A 25,616-nucleotide genomic window follows, 5' to 3' on the forward strand; every position below is an offset into this window, starting at 1 on the left:
AGACAGGGGTGCTGCACGAGTAATAGCGTTGCCCTCAATTCTCCTGAGTTCCTTTTTAGACAGGGACTCTGCATGGTAGCCAGCTCTATTCCTTCTCCTGAGTTCCTCTGTAGACAGGGGCGCAGCACAAGTGCTAGCTTTGCCCTCAATTATAGATCAATGCGATACCAGTGTCTCCCAGCTGCTTCTCCTCACTAAGATGTCATCCCACTGCTGCCACCAAATGTGACGGACCACCTCTACCAATCGATGCTCTTTGTACTTTCTGAAGACTCCAAGCACTCCACCAGACACCATAAGCACTGTAGACCCATGAACCATCGCAGCTTGGTTGGGGTCTTGCCGTCCTCCACCCACCCTGGACCCAAGACCAGGATCCAGTTCCCAGTGGGCGGACCTCTCCTTCTCCTCCTCCTCCAGAGAGCGTAGCAGGAACAGCTCTTAGAAGTGTTAGTTATACTCAGGGGAGTATAGTGATTATAGCCATCCCCAGAGTGTAGTTCCCCAAACATGAGCCAAGACTTCATGAAGTGGTAAAGCAGCTCTCTGTAATGAAAACCAGCACTTACAATTTATACATACATTTAGACCCCCAACAGCGTAATTTACATTCAATAGGTTACATAGAGCGTTATAGTACAAGGAAGGGTGGGGTCAGACAATAGCAAGGGCTGATGGGAAATTGAGGAGGGACAAAGCAGCCAGTTTACACTGGTCTGGCAGTGTCTCTGGGACAACGCCCTGCTGGGGAAACACTAGGACAGAGAAAAAGGGGAGGGGGAGAGGCACAGACAAGCAATACATTCAACATACTCCTCCTCTGTGTCTGAGAGATAATTAATTATCTCCAGGTACAGAAAAACACACAATTTACAAACACCCCAAAAGTACCCCCAAGATGCATGGAAACCCCACAAGAGTCATATCCTCAGATAGCCCTTATCTGAGTGACCAACATATCCAAAAATCACCCAGATCGGTTCTGTGGTTTGATTTTTCCATGGAAGTCCCTTTTTAACATGTGTTTTTGCAGGGCCCATAATCCTGGGGCAAGAGGATGGCAAGCAGGGCAGTCCAAGTAACAGTGGCAATGTTACTTTCACCACATGATAACTTTGCAGGAGTGGGGGAAGGATACAGAAGAAAATACGTGAAGAGGGGGAAGGGAAGGCGCTTATTCATCTTGCAGTCTGTCCGACCTATGTGCGTGGTCACTGAGGTCATCCCCTACATGTATATATCTTCAAGCGGAGGTCTGATAAGTTTTGTTTTCTCAAGGTCTATGTATTGTGTACAGAGTGCTCTGTGCACTGCCCTTAGATGTCTAAGGTGGTAGCTTTCAAATAGATATATACTTGTAAAAAAAAAAATATTTCACCCTTCACCGATTATGGCTTAGTATCAGAAGTAGATGGAGTCACAATTAATGGGGTATACTAGCTCATCCATGATCAATAATAGTTGTTGTGTTGGCACTCTATTACAGAGTGGTGCAGGTATTAGAGGCAATCCCCATAAGGACCTCAATGGTATATACAAAAAAATTGCTATTAATACCACACTCAATAGCATATAATATGCATCAAAACGAATCGATATGTTGATGTGCAAAAATTTATTTATTATACAGTTAATGACACAAAATTGTAAAAAAGAAAGACCACTATTGCCAAATATACAGAATGATGTTCACTCTGTTAATTCATCTACAATAGTTATGACAAAATTCCATGATATATACATACAAAGTATTTACAACTATATACCGCCTATGGATATTATTTAGATGAAGCTGGTAGTTCATATATAATCTGGGGGATCCACCACTAATTGATTAGTAATAACAATTGATAGTCTGATCAGACAGAAAAAAATTGTGTGGAAAAAAATGAAAAATAAGTAATAAAAAAAAATGGTGAAAAATACAAAAATAAGCAGCTTTGTGAAAAAAATCGGATGGATCTCACCACAGATCTTTTGAAACTCTAAATATAGGATGCAGAGTGAGGTCCAATCAATTGTGTACCGATGAAGCACGCTGTATTCAAGAGTGTCACTTTATCAGATAAGTGGTGATAAGGGTTAGTCCCCATCCGGTCCGGTCACCGTCTCCTGTCTCATGTTTTCTTGGGCTTGAATGCCCCTTCGAAGGCCCTAGTTGCAGGATTAAAATTACCAAACATTTATACCAAATAATGGTGGCGGCCAATGTAACTAACGACATGGCCCACGCCTAAACGTACACACGTAATGGCATGGTAACGTCACATCGTGCGTTCTCACGTCATGCGTGGTGACATCGTTAAAATCAACTTTATTGTTCAAACACAACAAATAATACAAGACAGTTCTATATATGTAAGAGATTAACATTAATATTGTTATTTCTATTATTAAGTCCTAAATGAGAGTGCAAAGGGGATTGTAAGGAATAGATACTATAAAGAAAGCACTAAATACAAATGGAGAGTTATTATATCTTTCAAGGAACTAGCACACATAAAGAAATATTGCAACCAAAAAACATAGCAATATGACTGGCTATTGTTGGAATTAAAGCATCTCATTAAGTAAAGAGCATCTAGCATATTTCATAACCAGAAGGTAAAGTACCACAATAAATATAACAATAATAACAAAAGAAGGGGGATATGGGATTCATCAGTACAGGAAATAGAGCCTGAACAAATGTCTTAGACAAAGGCTGTCCCGTATAACTGGCTATACCATTGGGACATATATATCACGCTTCTAGCATATTTTGTATCCCAATATAATTATACATGATTGCTCACATGCAGCTGGGGACCAGGGGCGACAAAAATAAAGAATAATAATGTGGAATTATTTTTTTTACATAATAAAAAAATATGAGAAAATTTGATCAAAAGAAAAAGAATGATTATAAGTATGACAAACCAGTCGTGTACTCCCCAAAAGAATCCCAAGATATATAGTAGATTGTCCATGGACTCCAGGTCTCCTGGAAAATGTGATATTGTTGGGCGGAGTCCAAGGACATGCGTTCATATGTGTAATACAGATGGATCTTTTTTCTTGGAGTTGAAGTAAAATAGGACAGGTTTTTGGTTTCCAGTGGGTGGCAATGAGATTCTTTGCTGCCATCACAAAAGTGGCTGATTTGGGCATGCGGAGAGGGTAGAGAAGAAATAAGCAGATGTTTATATCTAGCTTATGCGGAGTAATGTTCCATCTAGAAACCAGGGTTTGAGGCAGGTATTTTTAAAGCTGAGACTGATCAGTGTATATATATATGTTTTATCTTTTTCACCACTAATAAGTCCTTGGAGTGCTAGTATTTCAAACCTGTATATATTTATGCGGACAAGCACCGGGCCCTATTCAATAATTTTACTGGAGTGCAGGCAAACTGACAATTTATATACATTATTATTTTATATATATATATATATATATATATATATATATATATATATATATATATATATATATATATACTGTAATTATTATATTATTAGAAATGTATCTGTGTCTCTTGGTTTCAGATAGTGAAAACTGCATAAAATGTACGGAGTATGAATGGCCAAACATGGAGCAAGATCGATGCATTCCCAAATTAGTGGAGTTTCTCTCCTACACGGAAGATGTGTTGACCATGATATTGGCATCAATCTCAGTTCTGTTTTGCTTGTTAACCATATTAATAGTATTGGTTTTTATTTCATTTTGGGAAACACCAATTGCCAAAGCCAATAACAGGAACCTCAGCTTTATTCTCCTTGTCTCCATCATGTTGAGCTTCCTCTGTGTGTTTTTATTCCTCGGACGTCCCGTGAATATAACCTGCATTCTCCGTCAAATATCTTTTGCAATCATCTTCTCAGTAGCCGTGTCAACTGTATTGGCCAAAACAATCATGGTTTATATTGCTTTCAAAGCCACCAAACCAAACAGTGTGTGGAAAAAGTGGATTGGAGTCAAACTGTCCAATACTATTGTCATGTTCTTCTCCTCTGTTCAAGTTACAATTAGTATAATTTGGTTGACTATTTCGCCCCCCTTTCAGGAGACAGACACTTATTCTTATATAGGAAAGATCATCATTCAGTGTAACGAAGGCTTAGTTATTGCATTTTACTCTGTTCTGGGTTACCTGGGGATTCTGGCAGCTGCTAGTTTTATTGCAGCTTATTTATCCAGGACATTGCCGGACAGCTTTAATGAGGCCAAGTACATCACTTTCAGCATGCTGGTGTTCTGCACTGTTTGGATTGCAATGATACCAGCCTATCTGAGCACCAAAGGGAAATACATGGTGGCTGTGGAGGTCTTTACTATATTGGCTTCAAATGCTGGACTCTTAGGCTGTATATTTTTTCCAAAATGTTACATAATGATTTTTAGGCCAGAGATTAACACAAAAGCATATTTGCTTAATAGATTATGAAGGCTTCTACTCTGAATGAATGCTTATATATATATATATATATATGTATTTGTTTCTTGTGTAATATATATTAGATATATTGATAATTTTGCTATGCTGCATATTTAATTAATTGATTTTTCTCTGTCATTTCGGGTTTTTTTCTTATTAAAGGGCACATTTTCCTATCGGCATCACCTTTTATTAAAAAGAAAAATATATCACAGACTGAATCCGTGAAACTCTTTGGGCAGGCGCCTCATGTGCAGTCGGTCAAAACTATACCTCGGTGGTGTTTCTACTATATTTGTGGGATCTGAGACAATTTTGGATATGTTGGGCACAGATCCAGGCTATCCGGAGATATAGTCTTAAGGGTGGTACCACACTGTTAATTATGTGTTTTGGGGTGTTTGAGTAATGTATGTACTGCATCCGGTTGTCTCCACTCCCAAAACCTCACTCTGCCCCTGGGGAGAGAGACCAAGTGTCTCTTCTCCCTGGATCCCACACTGCCACTGTGCCACTGTGCTAATTCGTTTGCCCATTCTGCTTTGCGCTGCAGATACTCGGCCACAGTTTTTCTCATATGCTTTATGAGAAACTCATGGGGGTCATGGGGGTTGGGTTTAAATAAAGTCAGCAGATCCTTCATCATATCATCAAACTCTGCCTCCATGTAGCTGCTTTCTCAATTAATGACCGCTGGTTCCATTCAGCTAGGAAGTACCATCCCACCGTTTGCCACCAATTGTAGAGGATCATGGGTAACTTGACTGGTTACCTCCGCTAATTCCTTCCTTCAGCCAATCTGAAACCATTAAAGCATACAGGCAACCAAAAGAAACATTGCTCTGGGAGTAAACTGAAGTTTTATTTTGTCACACATAGTTTTTTAGGCAAGGAGTTCTACATGGGGTCTCCAACACAAAACAACAGGGGTTTCAATCCCAAGATCCTGATGGGAGAGGAAGGAGGGAAACACAAGTTAGTTTAAAATGGTCTGGCAGTGTCCCTGGAACGCCTGGGACAACGCCCTGCTGGGGAAACAATAGGACAGGAGAAGAAACAGAGAGGGGAAGAGGAATAGACAACCAATACATTTCACACCTAACTATACTTTACAGTCTATAGAGCTGTTGACCCCTCCCCTCTTTGTTGACCCACAGCTGCATATACAGACATACACTGCTCTATGTAGAATACAGGCAAACAACACAGCAACATCTAGACACATGGAAAACAGTCACAAAAATGGCCAAACAAATCACGCCATTCATCACATATCTCCCCCCATAGAAATAGACAGACCTGTGGCCAGACTTAAGATGGGCCGGCAACAAGTCTGTTGGGCCCCCCTGAGTCCACAGTCCAAGTCCTTGGGGTCCAATTTGACTGGACAAGTGGGTGGGCCCTTGTGGGCATGGTACTCAGTAAGGGCATTCCGTCAAATATTATATAAATAGCTGTTAGATTAACTATCCTTATACATGGTCTTCTAGGTCTCCTTTTAATTTGCCAGAAAGCCACTTTTTATACACAATGCTCCTGATAGTCTTCCTGGACTTTTTCAGATTTTTGCCTCTAAACTTTATAAGTTGGTTCATATACTTCAGTACATCCTCTAACAGTTATTGTTGTAGGTGTATCCATTTTTGTGTACTCAACATGATGGCTTTCTCTTCTTCGATCTTCCGGTGTATTTCTATTAGATCTTCTTATCTTCTTTATTATCTTTTATTATGATGAGCATAAGGTCCATGGAGCATTTATTCAGGACTGAGGTGCAATCTCTGCATACTCTGGCCTTGGCTCTCCCAATTGTGGGAAAATGTTTGACTCTGAATCCCCTTGGGATCTTGTAACGGCACCCCCAGGCATAAAAGGGGTTAAACGCCATTTAGAGAATATTCCCTTCTAGATATATAGGCAGCTACCAAAGACACCAATCTGCCGAACAGGAAACCATATGAATGCTGTAAACAGCCGAACCGGAACCATACGAATGCTCCAAACAGTCGAATAGGGAAAACCATACTCCCAGCAGTCGACCTGGAACAGCATACAATAAATCCCCCCAAGAATGAGACAAGGCTCCGTGTTGAGGGTCAAAACAGGAACAGGCTGAGCTGTGTCTTTATTGGCCTTATTTACACATTTTACAGACAACGTCCCACTCACAGGGTTTTGTGGAACATCCAATCAAAACATACAAAACAGATAAACACTCCCATTCATTCCAGCAAAATCCTCCATTCTGCCTGTGATATAATTACTGAACACAATGGGTTAACGTAATTATCACAGGCAGGAAAATACACAGTTTTACACAAAATTCATATCTTTAAAAGTATACATCACATTCACATAAAACTTACATCAGAATCAGCATACTCCAAATACAAACATACTCAAAAATCAGGCAATTCCCTCCATTGGTTTAAAAGTTAGGTCGAAGTCCTTTGTGACCAACTGAAGCATGGCTTTTCTACCCAAAACCAGTGCCACAGAGTCCTCTATCCTGGAGATAATTGGCTTAACTGGGTGTGGTAAGCCAACTATCTCCAGGTACAGAAAATATCTCTATTCACAACAACAGCAAAAATACACAAAAATACATAAAGCCTATCATACTGAACATAACCCCCACATTAAACCTATCCCCAGATGGCTTGGATCTGAGCACTCAATATATCCAAACAGCGCTCAGATCCCACAAACACAGTCAAATCGCCATGGGGTTTAAGTTTAGCATGGGCTGATGAGAGGGGGGCCGTAGTCATGAGGCAAGAGGCTGGCAACCAGGCTTCTCCAGTGCCCAGTGTCGCCACAGATCTGCTTTGCCTTGTGGTAGTCAGATAGGAATAATCCGTGTAGATCTAAATCCACTTCTCTCTTTTTTAGTTTCAGTTATTGAAAACTTACATCTTTGACGATGGTCATGGTGGGCAAAACTAGGCTGGTGGTATTCCATAGAATATCCTTCTTCTCTTTCCTATTAGATTCTGATGCTTATTGTAGAAGTTGGAGACCCCACATGGCTTATGCTCACAGAGAATACAGTGATGTATTCACATAAGCATTTGGAACCACGATCTGATATCCATAGCAACATATGATACTAGCTATGCATTGATGCAAAGCCCAAAACTAATTAAGAATATGATGTCTGTAGCGGGACGTGGGTAACCTGGCTGGTTACCGCCCCCTCCCCCCCGCTATTAACGTACTAACAGACCCATTTCCCCCAGTAACTGGCCGACACACAGTTTCAGGGGTACAACATTTGACAATCTTTATTAGGGCACACAGCTTTTTATGCACAGACCCCCACAGGGGGTCTCCATACAACACAACACAATCCCAGGCAGGAGGGGGTTGGGTTACAGATAACCATCTCCCGCTCTGGGAGATACCAATAGTATGCAGAGACACACATGAAAACACATTACATACAGGGGGTGAACTTTGGGGCTCACCGTTCTGGGAAGGGAAGGGGTTAACAGGTTAAAATATATTGCTAAATAGTCCCGGGTCCCATTTAGGACCCCTGATAAAAGTGGGGCGATTGGATGTACAGAGCATGAGATATCAACATCCAAAGTCTAGGACTTGAGGCTCTGTACATTCCTGAAATTAGTTCCATGGTGTTGCTTGGATTAGTCAAGCAAATTCAAACTTTGCACCCAAACCAAGCAGCAACCAATCAGCTAAAAGGGCGGAGCTAAATAGCACCAATCAATGCTTGGGGGAAGAAGGAGTCTCACCGCCCAATCCGAAAAAAGGGCGCGAAACCTGGTTGTACCAATCAGTGCTCGGGGATTAGATTGGTTTCGCCACCCAATCTGGAGAAAGGGCACAAAACCCCATTTGAACAAGCAAACATACGGTTGCCAACTTGCCTCAGAGAGGTTGCCATTTGGGGGGAAGGAGGGTTTTTTTAATTTTTAAGACTAAAATATCTATTCCACGGGGTCCAGATCTCATTGTATTTCTCTTTGGATACATTACTTAATTCAATGCCTGCCTCCATCCTGCCCTGGTATTCTACTTGTATACAAATATCATGCCAATCTAACGGGCCCATAACTCTCCAATTTCTGGCCATGACTAGTTTGATTGACATAAAGATATGTATCATAAGGATTTTACATTTTGTCTTAACCCTTGGCATATCTAGATGAAACAGAAACATTTGAGCCGTGATAACAGTTTGTACGTTCAAAATATGATTTACCAAATCAGATAAAATTATTTTCATAGATTTCAACTCCTCACAGTCCAACCATATGTGGGAGAATGTACCTAACTCCCTGCCACATCTCCAACAGTCTGGTAGAAGTGTGGGTTGAAATCTATGAAGACGAGTAGGCACCAGGTACCATCGGTATACTAATTTAAAATATACTTCCAGTACATTTACCCCATGTATATATCTTTTTACAGATTGTAGGCCCGAAAGCCAATCTTCAACCGGCATAGAGAAATGGAGTTCTTGCTCCCATTTATTCATTGCTGACACTTTATCTACTTGGTTTTGTCTTCTTCTGAATAGATTAAATCTGGAAGCATTTTTTTTTCTATTATGAGATAATATAAACTGATCAATTGGAGATGTTTCCGAAAAAGTCTTTCCCATAATAAAGGATTTTATTCTTAAGTAATTAAATATTTCTTTATGAGGGAGATTATATTTAAGCTGTAGCATTGGGAATGGCAATATTTTATTATCCTCTAATATTTCCGTGAATCTTGCGATTCCACAATTTTCCCATTCTTGAATGTTTATATCTTTTATATAATATTTTAAGCATGTTAATGGGGCATTTCTTGATATATGATTAGTGCCATATTTTTTCTTTAGATATTTTACTATATAAATCATTGTATTATTCATCGGATTATTAGATTTTATATTTTTTACAAATTCACTATCGCACCACCAAAGAAATAAAGGTTCAATATTACCAAAATCCGATTTTTCAATATCTAACCAAGTTGGTCTTGATGTTGTAAAGTTATCACACTTAATTAAATGTACAACCATATTATTCATGTATAGTTTTTGTACATCCGGAAAAGATACTCCCCCCTCCCTCGAATCTCTCTGCAAGATTTCCAATGACACCTATCCTGCCAGATGTAATCTGTTATTTGTTTCTGGAGACCGCGTATCGTCTGGGAGGAGACCCTCAGCGGGAGATTACCAAATAGAAATGTCAGTTTAGGAAGTAGATAGGAATTTACTGCTTCAATTCTCCCCAGCCATGACAATTCTAACCCCCTCCAATTACAGCCACTGTTTCCCCATTACAGCCCCTATCACCCCACTACTAGTGCCCTTCCCGAGATTAGGCTCTGGATCCGCCCCTGCTTCCTGGAGGCGGCTGCTGCCTTGCTAACATTCCTCTTCACCATCTGCCTGATGTCCTAGTAACTGCAATGACATGTGTAACTGATGAATTACTTTAATATGTTTCTATATATATGTTTACTGACATGTTTAAAGGGATACTATAGGCACCCAGACCAATTCAGCTAATTGAAGTAGTCTGGGTTCAGTGTCCCAGGTTGCTTAACCCTATAAAGGTAACTATTGCAATTGCAATAATTACCTTTATGCGTTAACTCCACCTCTAGTGGCTGGCTACCAGACGGCCAATAGAGGGACTTCTGGGTTGTTAGGCAACTTTTGGTCACCACTCCATATCCCCCCATCCCATGTGTATCACCCCTATTAAACCCCCTATCCCTGTGTGTCACCCCTATTAACCCTGCATCTCCCTTATTTAACACCACATTCGCCTACACTGTGTATGTTACTAAACAGTGAAAGCTGTGGTATAGAACTCCATCAGATTTGTAGATCAGATTGCAATATCTGATGGATGTGCTGCACGCATGCACAGTACATCCATCAATTTTTTATAGTTGAAGGATGTGCTCTGCGCATGCGCAATACACCCATCAGATTTCTATAGCGCGGTACACCCTTCAGATTAAAGGCCCAGCTGATTGAGCATCATCAGAGGCAGCACACATGCTCACGGTGCCTCCACCAGAATTCGATACCCCGAGGCCTGCTAGCGCGCAGCTGATCTCGCATCACTTCTGGTGACGTGGGGGTACCGGAAGTGACGTAGGTGTAGAAATCTGATAGATATAGATTTCTTGCGGTGATGGTGAAGAGGAATGTGAGCAAGGCAGCAGCCGCCTCCAGGAAGCAGGGGCGGATCCAGAGCCTAATCTCGGGAAGGGCACTAGTAGTGGGGTGATAGGGGCTGTAATGGGGAAACAGTGGCTGTAATTGAGGAGTTAGGGGCTAGGAGATCCATTGCGGGATAGCAGCTGTAGTGGGGGGATAGCGGCTGTAGTGGGAGGGTTAGGGACTGTAAATGGGGGGTTAGGAAATGTAGTAGGGGGATTGGGGCTGTAGTGGGGGGAATGGATGCAATCGGGGATAGGGGCTGCAATTGGGTGAGAGAGGCTGTAGTGGGGGTAGCAACTGTAGTAAGGGAATAGGGGCTGTAGTGGGGTGATATGGGCTGAAGTTAGGATGAATGGGGCTGTAGTGTGGGGGTATGGGCTGAGGTTTGGATGAATGGGGCTGTAGGGTGGGGGGATATGGGCTGCATATAGGGGTAGGGACTGTAGTGAGGGATAGGGGCTGCAGTGAGGAGTAAGGGACTGTGGTAGAAGGGTTAGGGGCTGTAGTGGGGGAATGGGACTGTAGTGGGGGGGTTAGAGCTGCATTAGGGAATTAGGGACTGTAGGTGTGCATAGGAGCTACATTTGGAGGGTAGGGACTGTAGTGGGGGACAGAAGCTACATTTGGAGAGTATGGACTGTAGGGGCTGCCATAGGGGGAGTATGGGTGCAGTTTGGTTAAAAGGGCTGTAGAAGAGGGCTTAGGGCTGCAGGGCATAGGGACTGCAATTGGAGGGTTAGGGGCTGCGATTGGGGGCTGCAGTAAAATGGAAGGAGCTTTAATAGAGGTGTTAAGGGCTGAAGTAAAGGGCTTTAATTGAGGGTGTTAGGGGCTGTAGTAAGGGGCTTTAGTAGGGGAGGTTAGGGTTTGTAGTAAGGACTTTAGTAGGGGAGGTTAGGGCCTGTAGTAAGGGGCTTCAGTAGGGGGTTAGGGGCAGGAGTAAGGGACATTAGTAGAGGAGGTTAGGGGTGTAGGAAGGATTAAGGGACTTTAGAAGGGGGTGTTAGGAGCTGTAGTGGGGGTTAGGGGTGTACGAAGGCGTAAGGGGCTTTAAAAGGGGGTGTTAGGGGCTGTAGTGGGGGTTAGGGGTGTAGTAAGGAGTAGGGGCTTTAGAAGGGGGTGTTAGGGGCTGTAGTGGGTTTAGGGGTGTAGTAAGGAGTAGGGGCATTACAAGGGGGTGATAGGGGCTGTAGTGTGGGTTATTGGTATGGTAAGAGGCTTTAGAAGGGTCTGTTAGGGGCTGTAGTGGGGGTTAGGGGTGTAAGAAGGCGTAAGGGGCTTTAGAAGGGGGTGTTAGGGGCTGTAGTGGGGGTTAAGGGTGTAGGAAGGCGTAAGGGGCTTTAGAAGGGGGTGTTAGGGACTGTAGTGGGGGTTAGGGGTGTAGGAAGGCGTAAGGGGCTTTAGAAGGGGATGTTAGAGGCTGTAGTGGGGGTTAGGGGTATAGTAAGAGGCTTTAGAAGGGGGCGTTAGGGGCTGTAGTGGGGGTTAGGGGTGTATTAGGGCATAGGGGGGCTGAAGAAAAAACAATAGTGTATTCACCCCTCCCTGAGGCTTACCTTGGGTCAGGGAGAGGGGAATCCTGTTCCCTGTTGGTCCGGCGGGAAATGGGCTGCTGTGCAGACAGTTCCTTCCAGCAGTCGCTGAGGTAAGGATCTGGGCGGGGGCAGGATTGAGGGGACAACTGGCGCTGAAACATCTAAAGGTACGTTGTTAAAGGACCACTATAGTGCCAGGAAAACAAACTCATTTTCCTGACACTATAGGGTAATTCGGTCCCCGCCACCCTCGTGACCCCCCCTCCCGCTGGGCTGAAGGGGTTAAAGCCCCTTCAGCCCCTTACCTTTCTCCAGCGCCGGGCTCCCTCGGAGTTGGGGAACACTCATCCCTCTGCTGACATCAGCTCTGGATGCAGATGCGCAGCAAGAGCCGCGCGTGCATTCAAACCGCCCATAGGAAAGCATTACTCAATGCTTTCCTATGGACGTCCAGCATCTTCTCACTGTGATTTTCACAGTGAGAATTGCAGAAGCGCCTCTAGTGGCTGTCAGTGAGACAGCCACTAGAGACTGGATTAACCCTCAGTGAAACATAGCAGTTTCTCTGGAACTGCTATGTTTTCAGCGGCAGGCTTAAAACTAGAGGGACCTGGCACCAAGACTACTTCATTGAGCTGAAGTGGTCTGGGTGCCTAGAGTGGTCCTTTAAATTCATATTTGTTAGTCAAAATGTACATATATAAGTTTTCATGTGTTAACTCTCCATTGCGTGTTTTCTTTGCCATCAGTGCAAGCCCCCAAATCCCCGGAAGAGGCACCAGGAACTGCAGGAGATGCTGTCTCCATGGAGAGTAAGGCAGCAGGTTCACCTCCTGTCTCCCTGGAAATGCACCTAGCTTCACTTTCCTCTCGTAAGTATTTTCATAGCATTGTTAGATATATGTTATAAATATGTGTGTGTGTGTGCACGCATGTAAACATACACACACACACGTATGTGATTGTACTGTATATGAAGTTAATTTATCACATACATGTATTTCAGACCATCCGCAACTTGACGAAGTTTCTTCACCATGTACGACTGTGGTTTTCCTCCAACAGCCGACCACTGGTGTCCAGGAACAGGGATCCACTGCTGAGCGTAAGTAAAATATGCTTTAACTGTACACATTTTCTTTGCAGGCATACTAGTTTATGTAACAGGCAGGGCCGGGTCAACCACAAAGAAAACTAGGTGTCTGCCTAGGGCGCACTGGCCAGAGGGCTCAATGTCTGGGTGACCAGCAGGGGTGGGGGAAGCGCACATCACTCCTTTCCTTCTGTTCACTTTATGTACTGTGGCTGAGTGGACCACGGGGATATGATCTTCAGTACCATCTACTTGGCCTGACAGGAAGCTGAGCGCAATGATCAGCTTCGTGTCATGCAGAAGAAACAGGAGATTCTCTACCTGGGGACACTCGGCCACGATACATTTAGTGAGATTAGAAGGAAAGGGAGGTGGGCACAAAGAGATGCGTTGAGGGGTCACAAAGAGACAGAGAAAGGGCTAGGGGGGACAAAGATGCATAACGATACTTAGACAAAATAATAAATTAATAGCATGACTGTATATATCCTATTTCCAAGTTCAAATAATATTGTTGTACAGATAATAGTCAGCATTGCAACATATGACCCATGCTAACAATGTTCTTTCTATGCTCTCCCCTATAGGTTCTGATGGTGCTCTCCCCCTACAAGAGGAAGGTACCATTACCCTAACAGCAGTGGATCCTGATTCAGTGACATCAGTGTCCGAAGAAATGCTGTTACCACAACTTCCTCCACAGTTGGCTGCGCTGTATGAGACAATCCAGGCTCGTCAAGCTGAATTGGAGACGTCCATACAGCAGGATAGGGAGAATCAGAGAGAACTCTTGCAGAATGTAATAACCGAGGTACGCTCCGTGTCTAACATTTTGAATGAGGGCGTTAGGCAATTTACAAATGCAATGGTTTCATTGGAGCAAAATAATGCACTCAGATGTTTATTTTCTCATTATCATCCACAATGTGAACACAACTGACGCTGTTCATCAGTTGTTATATTCTCTTAATTTTCTCCTGGTTTTCCCTATCCTTCCCATGAAAATACATTGGTTCATTCTCCTCTGCACTATATCATTCCATGACTGCTCCTTACAACCTGGGCTACCTCTGCTTTTTTGCTTCTCCCACTTGCTTTTCTAATTAAAACAAATATTGAATTACCACTTCTGACTCCTCTTTTCTTTAACCCCTTAAGGACCAAACTTCTGGAATAAAAGGGAATCATGACGTGTCACACACGTCATGTGTCCTTAAGGGGTTAATGATATATATATATATATACACCCATACATACATACATACATACATACATACATACATACATACATACATACATACACACACACACACTTGAACGGAAATCAATTATCAAGGCAAACGACTGAGTGTGCTCTCTTTAGAAAAGTGATTGAGTCACTTTTGTATATTTCTTGCCAAGGTGTGCCTTCAGCCTCACAGCAATAAGTTACCTCAAAGGAGAGCGCTCAGTGGTCTTCTTGTAAACTGAAATTTCTCAAAAAAACGGGTTGATTCTTAACATTAACATTTCACTCCATAATTGCAATTTCATCAGGATACAAAATATTGACTGAAACATTGATGTTAAGAATTAACCCATTTTTGAAGAAATTCAAGTTCACGAGTTGTCGTTAATGGTAAATTTTCAAGCTGGACAGAGGTGGCAAGTGGTGTCCCTCAGGGGTCTGTTCTGGAACCCCTTCTATTTAAAATTTTTATAAATGATCTTGAAGACAGCATTGAAAGTCATGTTTCAGTGTTTGCAGATGACACAAAACTTTGTAAAACAATACAATGTGAGCAAGATATTACTTTGCTGCAGAGGGATTTAGATAGACTGGAGGACTGGGCACTCAAATGGCAGATGAAATTTAATGTTGAAAAATGCAAAGTTATGCACTTCGGCGTAAAGAATACACAAGCAAGAATACACAAGCAACGTATACCCTTAATGGAAGCGAATTAGGGATAACAACACACGAAAAGGACATTATAGACAACAAACTATGCAACAATGTGCAATGTCAATCAGCAGTGGCCAAGGCCAGTAGGGTATTGTCATGCATGAAAAAGGGCATTCATTCTCGGGACGAGAATATCATTTTGCCTCTTTATAAATCACTGGAAAGACACACATTGAATATGCTGTGCAATTTTGGGCACCTGTTCTAAAGAAGGATATTATGGCACTACAAAAAGTGCAGAGGCGGGCTACAAAATTAATAAAAGGAATGGAACATATCAGCTATGAAGAAAGGTTAACAAATTTAAACCTATTTAGTTTAGAAAAACGTCGCCTGAGAGGGGATATGATAACATTATACAAATATATTCGAGGCCAATACAAACCATTGTGTGGAAATCTATTCACAAACCGGACTTTACATAGGACACGAGGTCATGCGTTTAGACTAGAAGAAAGAAGATTTCGTCTAAGGCAAAGGAAAGGTTTTTTTACTGTAAGAACAATCAGGATGTGGAATTCTCTACCTGAAGAAGTGGTTTTATCAGAGTCCATACAGATGTTCAAACAGCTACTAGATGCATACTTGCAAAAACAGAATATTCAAGGATATAATCTTTCAATGTAGGGTAATAACTGCTTGATCCAAGGATAAATCTGACTGCCATTCTGGGGTCAAGAAGCAATTTTTTTTTCCTAGCTTGTTGCAAAATTGGAAGTGCTTCAAACTGGGTTTTTATTTTGCCTTCTTTTGGATCAACAGCAAAAAACATATGTGAGGAAGGCTGAACTTGATGGACGCAAGTCTCTTTTCAGCTATGTAACTATGTAACTATGTAACAAGAAGACCACTGAGTGCTCTCCTTTGTAATTTCTATGTGGGTGAAAAAAGGTTGAGGAACACTGGTGTGTGTGTGTGTGTTGTGAGAGAAAATGTGGAATGGTTGTTGACGGAATATATATTAGGCCTGATTTACTAAACAGCAGCCTGAGGTTTCTCAATTAAATGCCCCAGGGAGAGATGCTAGGTTTGCAAGATACATTGTTGGTACTCTGCAAACCATGGTAAGGGTCCCTGGGGCGGAGCATTTGGAGAGCAGGGTGGGCCAGTGCTCCAACAGCACTAGTTGCTATATAACAGCCAGACCAGGACTTGTATGTGAACTAATTGATACGCACCTGTAGCTGGTCAATTAGCAGGCATGCTTTTAAAAGAAGGGATCAGCCTGCTGCAGAGTGAGGGTGTGTGTTTTGCAGCTATATTTTGCTATTGTAAATGGGTAAGTGGGAAAGCCACCCAATTCCAGTTAGTGATTACTGTGTTTAGTAAGTGCTCAAACAAGAGCAAGGAATTTTGTTTTGTTTATTTTGACGCACCTGTATATTTTACACTAAATAAATCAGAAAAACTGAGCTGGATGTTTCCTGGACATTGATTACCCTAGAAGGCTGTGGTTACCATAGGATCTGTGACAAAATCCTACCGGTAAAAGAGGTGGTTTGTTACAGTGTGTGTATGTGTGTATGTATATATATATATATATATATATATATATATATATATATATATATAAAACACATGCCAGTGCTCCTCAACATAGGAGTCATAAAATGCATGACATGTGCACAGTCGCCTTGTCGGCATATGCACAAAACCCCCAACCAATATCCATTACAATAAAAGACACTGACACCAGGGTTTTGGCAAAAGTATATCACAGCTTTTATTTATTATTAACATAAATTGTGAAGGTCATTGTCAACATCAGGCCCACGTTGGCCTGCACAATTACCACAGTAGTTTACAATTTAACCCCTTGACAATGACCCACCCCCACGTAACATAATACCCAAACATTGTAACATATTAATTTAACATTGATACATGACCATTGCCACCGAAGGGCACCATCCATTGCCACCAAAGGGCACCACCAGTGTAGGGGCATACCGAGACACTCCTACACATCCTGGTTCGGAGCTACCTACGAGCTCGAACCTACCAAACCAGTTCAAAGGCCTACCTATTAGCCCTGATATCCAAACTTTTCCCCCATCTCACTCTTTTCTCCCCCCAACTTTACTCTCTATCCCCCGCCACAGCTCAGAGCTCAACTCCTCGAGCTCCTGAGCGACACCCCCCCCCCCAGGGAAAAGATTGCCCTCTGGAGGCCCTCCTGGAAACCTAGCAACAGAAAATCTAAGCCCACTTCAGAGATGTGGACCCCGTCTCGCCTATAATAGCCTGGAAGCATGTCTTCCAACTCCCTGTGCCTAATTACAATCCCCCCAAATGCTTCACATACGCCACCATGCGTCACCTTACCCTTAATTTTCGCCACCGCTGAGGGGTTCCGCGCATGCCGCCAGTAAAACCTTGGAACCATTTCTGACCACACTACCATAACCCCTGGCACTAACTCTCTCAACTTGTCCACATCCCTCTTCATACTCTCGATCAATACCTTCTGAGGCAACGACCCCACATCATTGCCTCCTGCATGAAGCAACACTATGTCCGGAATCTGACCCAACAGAATTTTACAAAACATTTCTGCACAGATAGCATTCCAACCCCAACCCTGGTATCCAAACCACCGGAGCTGCACCATGGAACTCGGAAAGCCCAGCTGTAGACCCCGATGTCGAACTGCAGCTCTCCGATGTGCCCAGTATATATATGAGTGGCCGACCACCCATGCCGTCCAACCTGCAAAACATAAAGTACAATTCCAACCACGACACAACATTAAAGTAACAATCCCCCTGCAACCAACCATAGGCCTCACACCAACTTGTCTGGCCTAACATAAGACCTGAACCTCAGGGATTCCCACCTGACGATCTTTTTTACCCGATCATCACCCAAACCCAGTCTCGCCGCTTACGTAGCCGCGCCAATCCAAAAGGAAAGTCCCAAATTGTCTTGGGTCCACTCCCAACTTTTCCAACGCCTTCCGCAGAACCTTGAGGAACTGGAACTTTGATAGTGAAGAACCGTCCTCGTTCTGAAAATATGAACCCCCGGCTGTCGCCCGGACTACCTGGAAGGCCGTGGCGCTCTTAACCGGGCATGTGCCCCCGCCTGGGAGCTCCCTCAACGTAACCAAGGTCCCCTTCCCCATTGTGTCCGTTTTGGACCGCCTCAGGTTGATCACCACCTTGTCACTCCACACCTCCACATCCACTGCCTGAAGCCCCCCCGCTCCTTGGCGGTTGCTGCTGACCAGCTCGCTGACCCGAAATGCCCCGAAAAAAGCGAAACTAAAAACCACCGAGAACAACTTAACTTCGTATCTCGAAAAACACACCACGGGCAGGACCCCGACTACCCGCTGTAGCAACTCGAACGACACTGGCCTCCTGGAATCCACTGACACTTTTCACCTCCTTAGACCTTTCAGCGCCTGCCTCACCAGAAAATGTTTTGTGGCGTCCTCCCATCCATTAAATTTGAACAAGAAAGCTAGCGCTGCCAGCTTCCGTCCTATCACCGCGGCTGAGAGCTGGCCCCCCGACTGTTGCACTAGCTCGTCCCATTCCCCCCACACCTTACTGTAAGCTGTCCATGTAGCGGGCGCCAGGGAGTCCCTGATCAGTCCGCCAAGCATGATGTCCTGAGCCGCCACATCTCGTCCGGGCAAGACATTCTTACTCCCGCGCGCCAGGTGCCGCTTGCTGAAACCTCTCCCACTGCGAATGAGATAACGCATCGGCAATAACATTCAACAGTCCAGGCACGTGGCGGGCCCGTAAAACAATATTAAAATGCATACAGAACAATACAAAACGGCGAAGAAGCTGAACCACCGGGATAGAGGACGCTGACAGACCATTCACTGCGTCAACTACTGCCATATTGTCCGAAAAGTATACAACCTTCTTATCCCTCAACTGCGGATCCCATAGTGACAGCGCTATGACTAACGGGAACAACTCCAGGAAAGCCAGGTTGCGGATCAGCGGGCTGACCCTCCACTCCTCTGGCCAAGTCCCCGCGCACCATTGCCCAGAGAAGTAAGCCCCGAAACCAACGCTACCCGAAGCGTCCGTGAATAGCTCCAGCTCCTGCGACGAAGCTGCCAGCTCCCGAAAGAACACCTTTCCGTTAAAATCCTGCAAGAATTCCCCCCAGACGTCCAGATCGACCTTCATAGCCGCCGAGCCTGAATAAGGTGGTGCGGGAACACCCTCCCCCCCCCCCGTTGCCCTGGCTAGGAACCTGTTAAAGACCCTGCCGACTGGGATCACCCGACAGGCGAAGTTAAGCCGGCCTAGCAGTGACTGAAGCACCTGGAGCGTGACCTTCTTAGCTCCTCGTACCTCCACCACTGCCTGCCGCAGAGCCACCAACTTATCCTGTGGCAGCCTACACTCCCCTTTGATCAAGTCGGTCTCCAAGCTTAAGAAACTCAAGCACGTCGTAGGTCCCACCGTTTTGTCACCCGCCAGGAAGACTCCGATAACGTGCGCCACCCATTCCAAAGTCCTCAATCCCCTCCGGCATTCCTCCGATACGGGAGGCCCGACACATAGGAAGTCATCCAGGTAATGGACTACCATCCTAGTGCCCGCTGACAGCCTCACTACCCATTCCAGAAACGTGCTAAACTTCTCGAAGTATGCGCACGATATCGAGCACCCCATGGCAAACATAAATCCACGTAGTATTCCGCTTCGAAGTGACAACCCAGTAGGTGATGGCACTTCGGGTGGATTGGTAAAAGGCGAAAAGCTGCCTCAACGTCCGCCTTAGCCAACAACGCCCCGCGTCCCGCTCGCTGCACCAGACTCACTGCCTGGTCGAACGAAGCATACGACACCGAACAAAGGGCCTTGTCGATGTCGTCGTTAACAGACGACTCCTTGGGGTAGGACAGGTGATGTATCAGGCGGTACTTGCCGGGCTCCTTCTTAGGTACCACCCCCAACGGTGATACCCTCAAGTTAGGTAAGGGGGGCACGCTGAACGGCCCCGCCACACTGCCCAACTGCACGTCCTCAAGCAACTTCTCCTTGACCACCCCTGGAAATTCCCCGGCCGACTTCAGGTTGCGAAGCCGATGAGCCACATCCCGGTCCCAAATGGTATCATAAACCCTTTGGAAAACCCCTCCTCAAGCAACCCAGCATCTTCCCAGTTAGCATATTGGTTAAGCCAAGGCAGCATCGCGCCGACCTTCACTGGCGTTGCTCCCAGTGGCAGGGGACGTGGCCGACCCTCCGGGCCCCCCCGCTGCAGAGGCTGACTTCCCCTTCTTAAAGCACCTGTTGAGACCGTGAGTGCCTCCACACCCTGAGCACTCGTGCTTGAAGCGACAGGTGGCCCCCCCACTTGCACTGCCCCTCATTGTATAGCCAACAGTAGCCCCGTTTTTGGTTGGCCGACACGGTGGTAGAAGCGCCCTTGCCAGCCCCCGAAAAGGAGATGCTTTTTGCGCCATCATCAATTTTATCCAGACCGGTAGGTCCATCTGGTCCCACCGCATCCCCGCATTAGCGGCCAGTCGCTGACGAAATTGTTCGTCGTACCGCCACCACGCTAGACCCCCAGATGTCCGATATGCTTCCCTAACCCCGTCCAGGTAACAGAAGAGCTGTGAACAGCGCTCCCCCGCCTTCTTGCCCATCACACTGCCCAAGATGCAGAACGCCCTTAGCCAGTTCCCAAGCGTTTTGGGGATCTTCCTGTACCGCCGTTTCTTTTCCTCCTCCTTTTTCGCGTCTTTTTTATCCTCCTCCTTGAGGTCAATGTATTCCTCAAGGGGGAGAAGCGAAAAGAGCTCCACGAACTCCCCTTTCCAGATCCTCTCCTTCACCTCAGGCTTGAGGTGACAGCCTAAAGGGCCTGCGAACGAAACATGCACGTTCTGTCGCGCGGCCTCCGGGACCCCCCCAAGCAAATTCTCCCTCTCGCTCACCAATCCGGGAGTCTCCACCGCGGGAGTCGCGCCCCCATCCCCAACTACGCCGCCCCCGGCCCCGGAAACCACCACTGGACTAGACCCGGAGACCTCCCCTTGCGGAGCCTAAACTTGGCTACAGTCCCACGTCCTTCCTTTTACCCCCTCCCCAGGAATCAATTAACTGCCTAATGCCCGCTAACAGCTCCTCCGACTGTTGTAATGACAGTGCCTCACCTTCTGAACCCCTTGCCACCGAAGGCCATGGGGTTGCCGTCCGGCTGTGGATGTCCAGCCCCAAGCATTCTGCTGCTCCGGGCCGTAGTCCTGTGGCACTGGGTCTCACCCGATCCGCGGGCGACCTTGATGACTCCTGTCTTGTAGCCGGGTCCACCTCTCCTGCCGGCGACCATCCTGGTGTCCTCCTGGAGGGTGACCGTTTGCGAGACCTGCAAGGAGAAGACATCCTGGGTAGGCTGGCCATGGAAACCCTGCCCTGTCCCCCCTCATCCTGGTAACTGTAACCCAACTCCCCTCTAGTTGTCCGCCCTCGAGGGGCAGGATCCTGCGCAGCAGTCCGCAATCCCTCCAGAGAACTCCTGCTCATGGAACTATCGTCCCGCTGCCTCCATCCCCTAGTCCTGACAGGGGGCACCTTACGCCGCCCCCGGGTGTGGTCCACCCCGCAGAGGTCCCTGTCATCTCCGTCCGTTCCCCTCCGGTGGCTGCTCCGTGACCTGTGTCTCCTAGCACCCTGCGCACCCTTCGCTACAGCCTTGTGCGCTATCCCTTTGGAGGGTGCAGACCTCCAGCGCTGTTCCTCGCTGGCGCTCCCTTCGGATACGTCCCCGACTTCCTGACCAGCCTGTCGTTGTCCCTGGCCTAGTCGTATGGGAGACCCTGGCGAAGCGCTGCGCTCCCCCCGCTGACTGGGGACACTCTATGGCGTCTTGTGGTGCTAAACCCTTCCGGTCACCACTGTGCCCTAGCAGTTCTCTGCCTGCCACCTGCCACCCTGTCGTCACCAACCATGCCAGTACTGGGACCCATCCTCGGGGTAACCCGTGGGCTAGCAATGGAATGGGCAGTAGCGTCAGAGGGCGACTCACCCGGGTGATGTGCAGTCGTTGATCCTGTTCCACCAACAGCCCTTCCAGCGTTCCCTAAACCTGCTGCCAAGCCTGCCGTACCACTCCTCCTTCTTCCGCTAGCCCGCGTTTGCAATGGTCCCTTTTTCGAACTCCTGTCACTAGCAGCCACTTCTCCTTCCCTTCCTGTAAAAGAGGAGACAAGAACCGAACGTTCGGCAGTTTTGCTGCCTCCACGTTTGGCAGCCGAACGGCCGGCAGTATAGCTACCTCCCTGTCCAACTCCCGAACGTTCGGCAGTAGTTTTACCTCCCTGTCCGGGAAACGAACGATTGGCAGTAGCAATACCTGCACATTCGTCTTCCGAATATTCGGCAGTTTCCGCACATTCGCCAGATCTCCTACCTCCATGTTAATCTCCCGAACGTTTGGCAGTTTCCGTCTGGTCACCGATACTCCTACCTCCCTGTCCAACTCCCGAACGTTCGGCAGTAGTTTTACCTCCCTGTCCGGGAAACGAACGATTGGCAGTAGCAATACCTCCACATTCGTCTCCCGAATGTTCGGCAGTTTCCGCACATTCGCCAGATCTCCTACCTCCATGTTAATCTCCTGAACGTTTGGCAGTTTCCGTCTGGTCACCGATACTCCTACCTCCATGTTCCCTCCCCAAATGTTCGGTAGTATCCGATTCGGTTCCCAAACCCGCAGCCTGTAGCTCCAGCCTCGCTTGACGGCGGGTTCGTGCGGCCACACTGCGACGGTGCCCGCAACTTCTTCCACTTGCGGCCTTCCTGCCAGCAGCCTCACTGCCGCCCAGACGACCTCCAGAGGGGCTCCTCGGACACCGGGAGCCCGGAACCACGCTGGGGCTCAATCTTTGCGGGGGCCTCGTCCCCCTAACCGGCCTCTGACCCTGGGAGCTTCCTGATCCGGATGGCAGAGCCTCTCCAAGACGTTCCCTCAGCCACTCGACACCCCTGACTCCTTCCATCTTGCTGACAACCTGCAGAGGAAACAAAAGAAGAAACAAAGCCACACAAATCCTGCAACAACAACAGGTAAGTGTAACTTTAGATTAAAAGTGATCCTTAGATCTAAAATGGCCACTACTTATACTCCCCTTATAACTCCACCCCACCCCATATCCTTAGACCCATCCCTAACCACTGACCCCTAGATGGCCTGTCTCCTGGCAATGTCAAGGCCCACTCCCCTTAGCTACGCTGCTCCATGGGCTACATACACAGAACAGTGTCATGTTGCCCCACAGAACATGCCACAGTCAGTAATAAATTCAGTAGATTTTCCATTTAATAAACACCACAGTATGTTTGCTCGTTTACTAAGGAGCAAACGTAATATGATACTTATTAACAGGTAAATTTACTGCGGTATATATTATTAACAGGCATACTTACTAAGGTATTTATTACTTAGGGAGTGCCTGTAATTACAGGTACTCCCCCTGCTGCTTGTAAAATGTAAATGCAATATAGCCGTATACAGAAATCTTGCATATAATAACCATAACATCAATGAGTTGGAACCAGTCGGTTGTGGTGTGCCGGAACTGACAAAGCAGTAGGCCTGTAATAAAAGTGGGCCTACCTTAGAGGGTGTTTATGAATAGAGGGAGTGGTGGAAGGGGAGACTCGCCAGACCAGCAACGGTAAGGTGGGAGTGGATTGGCAGCCCTTTTAAAGGGAATTCAAGCCCCTCCCACAATTACAGGCCAAGCCTTCAAATTTGTAGTCAGGGCAATATAGCTGTATACAGAAATCTAGCATATAATAACCATAACATCAATGAGTTGGAACCAGTCGGTTGTGGTGTGCCGGAACCGACAAAGCAGTAGGCCTGTAATAAAAGTGGGCAAAAAAAATAGCACAAGACGTAATACGGTTAACCAACTTTATTTATTTAGATAAGTCACAGAAAGCTTGTCTTAATTCTTTAACGGGATTAGTTATATAGAGTGTGTAGGCTGAGGATTTCCAGTGTCCCATTGCCTTGATAATGTGAGTGGGTAAGTGATTAGCAGATGCTGTAGATGCTGCCCCAATTCGGAAAGGGTGACCTGAGAAATGATTGGGGTTTAGGCCGAGCCAAGTCAACAGTAGTCATACATAAAGCATACATTTTGTTGTAGTCAGAATGTTTCCATGCAGTTAGAGCAAAGTTTGTAGAGTTTGTTTGTGGAGTGAAAGGAGATAAGCGTAAAAAACTTGTACTGGGCACCATTTATTATGAGTAGGATACAAGGGGATTTCAATAGTATGAACTATGGTGCTGTTTTTTTTTTGTAAATTTTGTTTTTATTGAGATTTTTGTTTTTAAATTATATCGGCATGTTTATGATTTCCATTTACATCAGTGCGTTAGGAAGGGATATGCAGTATACTGAAAATACATGGTAAGCACAATGGGATGTGAATAAGTATACATTACTTTTTAGCTTACAGTGGACTTGCAGGTCCATGGTTAGGTGCATAGCTTTTTGGCGTGCAGGCCTCAATTACAAGATATGGTTCATTCACTGATTGGGTGTCGTGTTCCTCTCCCCCCCTCCCTCCCCCCTCCTCCCTCCCCCTCCCCTCCCTCCCCCGTGTTCCACCCCCCCCCCCCCCCCAGCATATGGGTTCACAGGTCTCTTCGCTTTTTGTACTCTAGGGTATTTTCTGTGTGTTGTGAGTTGCCTGTGTATTAGGTAACTGTGTTTTTATGTTATCGGTATCAGCTCTGTGGGTGGCTGGTGTTTGGGGACGGTAACTCTCATGGCCCTCTGTGTCAAGGATCGGATCAGTCCTCCCTTGAGTTGATGTTGGGTAGGTTGTGTGTCACCCTTTAAATGGTCTTATCACTTTCCCAATTGTGTTACGCTTGTAGGTCGATTATGATTTCCTCGCTCCCATTTAGTCTCTGTCTCCCCCCTGTATCTCTAGCCCTTCAGGTGATCGGGGACGCCTATTCCCCCGTCCCTCCCCATTGGTCGGTTTGGTTGGTGCGGAGGTGTCAGGTCTGGCGTCGTTGTGGGTTTGGGGGGGGGGGTCGGGATGCTTCGTGGTGTCCTGATAGGTCATTTGTCTATTGACATCTGGGTTCTGTTTAGTCTACATGAATTTCTAGTGGTCAGTGTCAGGTTGGTGGTCGTATCGGAGCTTACGTTGGAAGTCTTCTTTTCCTGTCTCTAGGATCCAGTGTGTCCATATGTCGGTGTAAGTCGTTGGATTGGTCGTGGTTGTCAGGGTCAGCTCCTCTATCGATCTGAGTCCCTCCATTTGGTTGAACCAGACTAGTAGAGAAGGAGTTTTCTTCTGTTTCCACAGCTGGGGAAGGACCTGTTTTGCTACATTTAATATTCTAATAGTCATATATTTTTTGTAGCGTGATCTGGGTATGGTTGTATGGTGGAGTAGCATCGCCGCTGGTTCCGG

This window comes from Pelobates fuscus, chromosome 1 (assembly GCF_036172605.1).
Source record: "Pelobates fuscus isolate aPelFus1 chromosome 1, aPelFus1.pri, whole genome shotgun sequence".
Taxonomy (NCBI): Eukaryota; Metazoa; Chordata; class Amphibia; order Anura; family Pelobatidae; genus Pelobates; species Pelobates fuscus.